General features: G+C 37.4%; 1 long non-coding RNA gene across 2 annotated transcripts; it reads left to right on the top strand.

Moving 5' to 3' along the window:
* The first annotated feature begins 210 nt into the window (after positions 1 to 210).
* Positions 211 to 7,047, top strand: LOC108580729. Of its 2 annotated transcripts, none has more exons than XR_002515339.2 (3): positions 211 to 1,571; positions 1,788 to 2,404; positions 6,015 to 7,047. It is a non-coding gene; the product is annotated as an uncharacterized LOC108580729 (long non-coding RNA). The 2 variants fall into 2 exon arrangements; XR_004176570.1 differs by having other exon boundaries at positions 215 to 1,571; positions 5,715 to 7,047.
* The last annotated feature ends 3,033 nt before the right edge of the window (positions 7,048 to 10,080 follow it).

Below are 10,080 nucleotides of genomic sequence, written 5' to 3'. Positions count from 1 at the left end.
CCACTTACAAAATATCTTGTATACTCACGGTTAATTTATAACCTAATTGAGAGTTGTGGGTTTTCACCTGTGATGTCACCTTTTGTAAAGTTCAAAATCCAGAAATATTAACTGCTTGGTTTGGCTAAACTCAGGTAACAGAATATTTCAAAGGATTTTCTTAAAGAGTGCTCAGCTTGATTAAAAGTGTATATTTAAGTTATAGGTATATTTAAAAGGCCTTTATGTTTTTCTCTTCGTGGATCACGTTTCTCTTGAAAAGAACGTTTCTGTTGACTGAATTACTTTTCCCCACTCTGGTCTTTCCACTCTAAATGTTCCCAGGATAACTTCTGGTGGCCTGAAACTTTTTGGGAAAAATAGAAAAGGCATGATGGATTCCATTTTGGGAGAAACCTCTATTTTCCTCATGGAACTCCAGAATTTACAGGCTGATAGATCCCACTCAAAATCTGTTTTGTCTTACAGCTATACACGTTTATTAGGCCCTAGAAACTTCACGGTTTTCTATCCCTGCTCTTAAAGGGCTCCACTGGGAAGCCAATAATTCACTTGGGAAACAGGACAAGAGAAAATCTTATAAATGCTGTATCTTCTTCTGTTTTTCTGTGTAGCGATATGTGTTGTGTGTGATGACTGTAAGGAGAGCTCTAATTGATTGCCTCAAATAAAAATAAGCACTTAAATCAAATATTACAGAGGAAAGTTAAAACTATAATGCGTTTAGTTTATATGACTTTAATCTTTAAGAAATATAAATTGTTTTAAAGATTAAGTTGGTAAAATGCAAATGTCATCAAAATGTAAATAGGAGGTTGAAATCATGTAAGTTAGATACCAGGTTTGCTAAATGTTTCAAGTTGTACACTGCCTACTTTACAGCTTGGTAAGGCCTGCAGACATAAGAAATTAACTATGCCCCTAACAATGCTGAGAAAAGTCAGACTTTATCTGCATCTAGTACATAATTAAAACAACTAACCAGGTTTCACAGTAAAGTTGAAAATTGCTAAGAGTTACCATTAAAACATGTAAATAAGAAAACTAAAAATAAATTTACATGCAAGGTGTGTAAGAATAGTAAAATGTGTTTTTGGTAAAAGATGTGTTTTGGTAAAAAGGTATGAAAATATAAATCTTGTCTATGGAAAAAGGATTATTTTGAAACCAATGTAAGGGTAAAATTTGGCTTTCTTTCCCTTGTACAGATTTTCATGGAATAGAGAAGAATAGTGAAATATTTTGTTTGCCTTGTTGGCAGACTGCCAAGGAGAGAAAAGGTTAGATAGGAGACAAACTGTTTGGAAAGTGAAGTCTTCTCTCTTAATGAGTAAAGGTTATTGCCTAGTTTTAAAATTTCTGAGTCATCATTTTGGCAAAATAAATAACTTATGTGTAACCGGGAATTGTATTTCATAATATCAAGTGTTTTAAGCCTCTAACATTTGACAGGATTTCCAAAATCAAACTTCATGTTCAAAATTGTCTCTCCTGAAACCTAGCTTTTGTGTGCTACAGAGGGTCCTGAAGCATCCAGAAGAGAGGTAAACAGAATTTTTTGGCATGTTTAGGTAAGTGGGATTGCAAAAATTATGTTATATTTTAGTGATAGTTTTAATATATCTTCCAAAATTATATGGGATTTTAAAAATCCTAAACCTTGAGTATATGCTGTGAATCATAATTAGGATTATAATATTAAGTTACTGCAAACCACAGAAATAACCAAATATCTTTGCCAATCATGTTCTTGACTGTAACTAACCTGAACACTTTGTCATCTACAGAAAATTGTTGTCTTGTTTTAATCCTCTTCAAAAGACGTTTTACAATCAACTGGAGGACTTTAAAACATGCTCTCAAATGCAGGTTTCTGATAACTTTGGAAATCAGGACATGGGAATAAAAGAAAACATAAAAGAGTCATGAAGAGCTTAACTGTGAATATCAGACAGGAGGTAATTGCATGAACTAAACTAACAGATGTCTGAAATAATATTTTTTACTTTTTGCTTAAAACATTGCTATTCTTTGTTTTGTTCTTCAGAGTTAAGGAAACTTTTAAGCTGTCTACAGCTCTTAACAATTGAGTAAGGTATACTCCTGTGAACAAAATTTGGAGCATATTTGTTTCTCTCTGCTGGGTTACTCTAGAATTTGGAAACTATTTGGGAATATTCTTAACTAATGATAATGTAGTTATTTGCACCAGTGCAGTAACAATCCATTTTCTTTTGTAACATGACACAATTGGAGAAACTGGTTGTTTTACCAAGGTTTTGACTGGAAGGATATGCTTCTCTTTGAGGAATCAACTTTCACTTACACAGCCAATAAAAGCACACTGGGAAATGTGGCCTCCTACCCTGTCTACACAATCTGTGTACAGGGCTTCTAATCTATGGTAAGTAAACAATGTCACTATCTAACAGGCCTAGGAACCACACATTCTTGCGACCTTAAGAAGAGAGGAATTCACTCAATTTGTAGGTATTTGAGGGTACAAACTCATGGCTGGGCTTGGCTTTAAAAAAGTCCTATCTGAGATTCCATGTGGAACAGAGTTCCACCAAAGATAATTTTAAAAGACTATGCAAAAATAAGTATTTTTGCTTCACTTTATGCAAATAATCAAGCCAAGTATAGGCCTAAGTTTATTTTGCAAACAACTCAGTAATAATTTATTTTTAACAAAGCAACTATCGTGATTTGTTTTGAATAAAACTGAGGCCAGGAGAAAGAAAAATTTGATTAAAAACTTACCATACACTTGTCATTAAATTCTAATCTCATTAGTTGTTTTTAAGTTTTGCCTACTCTGTTAGTCTGTTCTCATGATCCTAACAAAGATACACCCGACACTGGGTAATTTATTTGAAAAAGGAGGTTTAATGGACTCACAATTTCACATGGTTAGGAAGGCTTCACAATCATGATGGAAGGCAAAAACATGGAAGCAGACAGGAAAGAGGAAGAGAACCAAATGAAAGGGATTCCCTGTTATAATACCATCAGATCTCCTGAGACTTATTCACTACCATGAGAACAGTATGGGGAAAACCACCTCCCATGATTCAATTGTCTTCCACAAGATCCCTCCCAGAACTCATGGGAATTATGGGAGCTACATTTCAAGAACTGACTTGGGTGGGGACAAAGCCAAACTATATCAGCTACATTTTAGACTAACCCTGCTTATTCCTGTAAACAAATGAGCAATCTCTGGCTGAAACTCAAAATAAAAAAGGGATAAGTAGTGTAAAAATCTGGATCAATATTCTGGTTTTGGGCAATGATTCTGAAAATCTCACCAGGTTATGGGAGTATGCAGGGTACCCACAACCAAGAGGTTCCTTTGTTTGGGAAAATAAAACAAGGAAGTTAACCAAAGCCAAGCCCCTTACACCCAAATCTTAGCAGGTATAACTATAGCAAATATCTGGGTATGGCTGAAGCATTGAGATTTTTGAGCTATCATTATTTATCCCCTTGTTTCATTTTTATACATGTCCTCTAATAACTCATTTTTTTCTTGCCTAAAGTCTATCAAGCTACAAATGATGATGCAAATGAAACCATGCATGGAAACACATTTCTTCCAAGGATCCTTAGAAAGGTCACAGGAGGAACCTTAGCTGCTGTTCCCCACACAATGCCCCTTTCCAGCAGGACGTAGCAAGAAGAATCATCACCCCACCTCCTTAAAAGCAGTTAGAGTCTCCACTCCTGCAGGGAAAAATGAGAGAGGAGAAAGAAACAAACCAGTGAGGCAGGCAGTTAGGGTGGGTCCTCAGCTGAATTCTTTCAAACAAAATAATAGCCTAAAAAATCCAACTATAGTCATAGAAATGTAAACTTGCATAGTGGGGTTTGACTAAGACATGCCCACAGCCACACAGATAAGAAAGTCTACACAGGTGACTTGTGCAGACATACCCACAATAAAAGTTTCTATCCCCCATGATATGGTTTGGCTGTGTCCCCACCCTAATCCCATCTTTAATTTCAACATGTTGTGGGAGGGAAACAGTGGGTGATAACTGAACCATGGTGGCAGGTCTTTCCCATGCTGTTCTTTTCTCAGGGTAGTTAATAAGTCTCACAAGACCTGATGGTTTTAAAAAGGGGAAGTTCTCTGCACAACCTCTTTTCTCCTGTCTGCTGCCATGTGAGACATGCCTTTTACCTTCTGCCATAATTGTGAGGCCTTCCCAGCCATGTGACACTATAAATCCAATATTCCTCTTTCTTTTGTAAATTTCTCAGTCTTGTGTATGTCTTTTTCAGTAGCATGAAAATGGACTAATACCGTAAATGGGTACCAGGAGTGGAGTGATGCTAAAATTATACATGAAAATGTGGAAGTGACTTTGGAACTGTGTAAGACACAGAGGTTGGAACTGTTTGGAGGTCTCAGTAGAATATAGGAAAGTGTGGGAAAGTTTGGAACTCCTAACGGCTTGTTTACGGCTTTGAGTAAAATGCTAATAATGATACAAAATCCAGGCTGCGGTGGTCTCAGATGAAAATGAGGAACTTGTTGAGAACTGGAGCAAAAGTGACTCTTGTTATGTTTTAGCAAAGACACTAGTAGCATTTTGTCCCTACCCTAGAGATTTGTGAATCTTTGAACTTGAGAGAGATGATTTAGTGTATCTGGCAGAAGAAGTTTCTAAGCAGCAAAGCATTCAAGAGGTAACTTAGGTGCTGTTAAAGGCATTCAATTTTAAAATGGGAAACAGAGCATAACAGTTCGGAAAATTTGCAGCCTGATACGATTGAAAGAACAAATCTCTTTTTCTGAGAAGATATTCAAGTCAGCTGCAGAAATTTGCATACGTAACCAGGAGCCAAATGTTAATCTCTAAGACAATGGGGAAAATGTCCCCAGGGCATGTCAGGGGTCTTCACAGCAGCCTCTCCTCTCACAGGCCTAGAGGCCTAGGAGGAAAAAGTGATTTCTTGGGCTGGGCATAGAATCCCTGAGCTATGTGCAGCCTAGTAACTTGGCGCCCTGCATTCCAGCCACTTCAGCCATGGATAAAATGGGCCAAGGAACAGCTCAGGCTATTGCTTCAGAGGGTGGGACCCCCAAGCCTTGATATTTTCCATGTAATGTTGAGCTGGGGGTGCACAGAAGTCAAGAATTGAGGTTTGGGAACCTCCCCCTAGATTTCACAGGATGTATAGAAACACCCAGATGTCCAGGCAAGAGTTTGCTACAGTGGCAGGGCCTTCATGAAGAAACTCTGCTAGGTTCATGCAGAAGGGAAATATGGGTCAGAGCACCCACACAGGGTCCCTACTGGGGCACCACCTAGTGGAGCTGTGAGAAGTGGGCCCCCCTTCTCCAGATCCCAGAATGCTAGATTCCTTGACAGCTTGTCCGTGCACCTGTAAGAGCCGCAGACACTCAACACCAGCCAGAGAAACCAGGCAGGATGGGGCTATATTCAGTGAAGCCACAGAGGCAGAGCTGCCCAAGGCCATGGGAACCCACCACTTGCATCAGTGTGACCTGAATGTGAGACATAGATTCAGAGGAGATCATTTTGGAGATTTATGATTTGACTGCCTTACTGGAATTCGTACTTGAATCGGGACTGTAGTCCCTTTGTTCTGGCCAGTTTCTCCCATTTGAAACAGTTGTATTTACTCAATGCCTGTACCCCCATTGTATCTACGAGGTAACTAACTTCCTTTTGATTTTACAGGGTCATAGGCTTACCCTGTCTCAGTTAAGACTTTGTACTGTGAACTTTTGAGTTAATGCTAAAATGAGTGAAGACTTTAGAGGACTGCTGGGAAGTCATGATTAATTTTGAAATATGAGGACATGAGATTTGGGAGGGGCTGGGGCAGTATGATAGGGTTTGGCTGTGTCCCCATCCAAGTCTCATTTTGAATTTCCAGGTGTTCTGGGAGGGACCTTATGGGAGGTAATCAAATCATGGGGCCAGGTCTTTCCTGTGCTAATGAATAAGTCTCATGCAATCTGATGTATTTAAAAACAGGAGGTTCCCCACACAAGTTCTCTTCTCTTTTCTGCCCACATGTGAGATGTACGTTTCACCTCTGCCATGGTTGTGAAGCCTCCCCAGCCACAGGGAACTGTAAGTCCAATAAACGTTTCTTTTGTAAATTGCCCAGTCTCAGGTATGTCTTTATGAGCAGCATGAAAACGGACTAATACACCTTGACACATGAGCAGTAAAGGGAACAAAGCAATATGGAGTAACTAAAGCTATGGGTCACAGGCAAATTAGGACAAGGTGAAGCTACCCAAAATTTGTACTGTATGCAAATGAGATGCCCAGCCCTTATCAGGTTTTTGATAAAAGGGTTTGCATTCAACTGTAAAGATGACAACCCTCTTTTAAGCCCCCTTTCCACAGTGGAGAGCTTTCTTCTTTTGCTTATTAAACTTTCATTTCTACCTCACTTTGGTGTCCACACTTCTTAATTTTCAAGGTCACGAGACAAAGGACTCCAGATGATGCCTCAAATAAGAGACTGCCACGTGGTAGTGCATTGGTTAAACTGTAATATTTGGAAACCACTTGCCCTTTGTTTACCTTTTCAATTACTTTGAACCCAGGATACACACAAAGGTTCTGTATGCTTGTGTGTGTGTGTGTGTGTGTGTAGATGGATGTATGTGTGTGTATATATATATACACATGTATTTTTATATATATGTATTCATATATATACATGTATTTATATATATATGTATACACATGTATTCATACATATATATGAAAATCTGTAAGACCATACATTCAAAACATTTCTATGTGGTCTCTCTTAAATTAATACCCTGAAAAATGCAGTTTTATTTTACACAAAACATTCCCTTTCTCAGAAAAAGTTCTAATAATGTATTATTTTCTCCTTTTATTTCTTCATTTTTAAGCTGTTTGTGATAAAAGGATACAAATTAAGTTTTTGATTCAATATTTTAGAAGAAAATGCAGAAAAATGTTTATACTAAGTAATGTTTTTCTCTGTGAAACAAAATTTTTAAAAATTTGGCCGAGTGTAATCCCAACACTTAGGGAGGCTGAAGCAGGAGGATTGCATGAGCCCAAAAGTTCAAGACCAGCTTTCCCTATTAAAAAAAAAAAAAAGAAAAGTAAGAAAAGAAAAAAAAAAAAGTTTATTTTAAAAAATATTAACAAATAAAAACATAAATAAACTTACAGGCTTATTTTTCATTGAAATAGTTGTAAGGGAGGATAAGTTACTTTTTCTCTACCTTCTTTGGTTTAATGGTGGGGACATATGAATCAAATAAATAAAAGCTTAATAAGAGAGGGAAAAACATATTGAATTATGTAAATAGCCGGGAACATAAGAGGCATCCACAAAGAGTGCAAAAATGAAATCCTTAAGATATGGAGTTTCTCCCAACAGTAGCCAAAAGAAATAAAAATTTAGAAAAACCCTCTGAGAGCGTTAGTAGAACATCAGTGGCAAGAGGGTGCAACCTGCATTTCTATCTGACCATCTACAAATTCTCAGGGCATCCAATCTGATGATTGACTGTCTGTACAGCAAGCCCAACATCATGTACTCTGCCACCAGGAGGAAAGCCAAGCCAAGCACTCAAGACACAGAATAAGACAAACAGGAAAGCAATGGCTGTCCCTGGGAGTGAAAGGGTCAATAAGCAATGAATATTCAAGAGAAAATTCACCAAAATCCCATTCCAAAGAACTAATTCTTATAATTGTTTTTCTCCTGCAATTCTCAATTTGGAAAAGAAAAAACAGAGTCCTGTATTTGTATTTTTGCAGGCAAAACTCCAGGATCTGATCCAGCAAAAATTTCTGCATCAGCTTTGTCGGATCTCAGTTCAGCTACAGCCTCTGGAGCAAGTGGGATGCCTGCCTGTCCATTCATGGTTGCCTAAGCCACAGAAAAGGAGAAACACTTTTTCTCTTCCCTCCTGGTTCAGTGTCTGGGACTCTACAAATTAAACTGACCACAGACAAGTTAACAAGAAAAAAAAAATAATGATGTACATACACATGGAAACTCACAAAGAAATGTGATGTAAAGAGGCAATTAGAATTTGGGGTGTGTATCTAGACTAGCCAAAGAAAAAACAAGCTTAGGCTGCTTGGGTAGAGGTAAGTTATGGGAAAGCAGGGGGAGGAAATGTATTCTAAATAAGGATTGTTTAATAAGGTTTCTTATGCAGATAAGTCATCAGCTATTAAGAGTTGTCTATGGAGTAGTTTTCTCACAAGTACGCTAGAGGGAGACACCTTTACATACTGAAATTTAATTATTGCTTTTAGAAAGGGAAAAGTCAGAGAGCTAATTGCTTTCTGCCCAAAAAGTTATTATACCACAGTGACATATTTTGGAGGGGCATATTTTGGTACACTTCAGGATATTTTACTGGATGCAATTCTATATTTTAATGTATTATAGTGATATTCATCATAAGATAGGAGAACACTTTATTTCTTCTACAAAGATAGCAGTAGCACTAAAATCATTAGTTCCTGGTAGAATGTGGGGCTTTATTTAAATTTATAGCATGCTTGAGTTGTCATTTGACTGACAGCTAAATCAAGAGATAATTCTATTTTTCCCTACCCATGGCATGAAAATACTAAGCAGGAAGCAAGTTGTCTACAAATCTGTAATTTTGACATATGCCAGTTGAAGCCTGGAGTGAACTTTGACAAATACAGGTTCATACAAATCTAAAGCCATTCAAAGGTTGGTAGTCCTATGTGCTAGTTAGTGAACTATGATGGAATTTAGTTTCATTTAAATTACAAACCTGGAGGCTGGGGGAGTAGGGAAGCAACCATAAACGTAGTGTACACATAAAAACTGAATAACCAATTCTGTAGTAATATTAATAAAGGGACTGGATAATTACAGAATTTCCCAGTGATAACATATAATTACCTTGCATAAGTAGAGATATGTTTATATTCAGAGATGACGTTGCTGGTATTAATATATCAAATCTAATAGGAAAGTCTTGATAGAAAATGGATTCTTCTGTTATTGGATACATTCTACCCTGTCATTGTATTTTTCACTAGTATTCCATAAATGTGCTTCTCTAGCCTCACCGATTAACTGATCTATTCCCTGTCACTCGTTTCATTAATTCCTTTGGGCTTTGTCATGCTTTTTCTTCTTGGGGAATCAATTCTCTCCGCTTTCTCCCTTAAGCAAATCTCCTCATCCATCTCAAGACCTTCCTTTTGTCATTAAGCTTCCCAGGTCATTTCAGCATGTGTACTATCCCTTCCGTTGAAACCAAACAACCTATTTCCTACTTTATTATGCATCACTGTAACTATTCCTCTCTGCATTCTTATTAACACACATCATATAGTTATATTTTTGTATTGTCAATCATCTCCTTGAACTTGAACATGGGTTACATGTTTCTAAGCATCTAAAAGAGTGCTGGAAAAAATACATATACATTTCATTGGTTGATGTGGGTCTTCACTGCAATATACAGATTTATTTAATCTTTGCTTGAGGTCATAGAGTTACCACATAAGATAATCTGATCATAATACCTAAGCATAAAACCTGATGCTAAAGTTTAGAATTAGACTTTCCTATAAATTTTAAGTGACCTAGAACCAAATTAGAACAACATTAAAAGTTAAGACAGCATTTTGTGTCATCTGTTTTCAGCTAACAGCACACAGACTGAATATGGCAAGACTCTCAAACAAGAATACATTATTTTCTGCCCAATTCCAATGTTTTGTGCATTTTTTTCTTTGAGTTAGATTTTAGAAGAGTATCAGTACTGTGCTGGCCCAAAGTACTGAGAATAACAGTTACATGGTTTTTTTTTATGGTTTGTTTGCTTTTTTTTTTTTTTTTTTTTGAGATGGAGTCTCACTCTGTTGCCAAGGCTAGAGTGCAGTGATGCTATCTAGGCTCATTGTAATCTCCCTGACCCATTCAAGTGATTCTCCTGACTCAGCCTCCCGAGTAGCTGGGACTACAGGCATGCACCACCACTACGGCTAATTTTAGTATTTTCAGTAGAGATGGGGTTTTGCCATGTTGGCTAAGCTGGTC

Source organism: Papio anubis, chromosome 1 (assembly GCF_008728515.1).
Source record: "Papio anubis isolate 15944 chromosome 1, Panubis1.0, whole genome shotgun sequence".
In the NCBI taxonomy this organism is placed as follows: Eukaryota; Metazoa; Chordata; class Mammalia; order Primates; family Cercopithecidae; genus Papio; species Papio anubis.
This window is presented reverse-complemented; position numbering and strand designations above follow the sequence as displayed.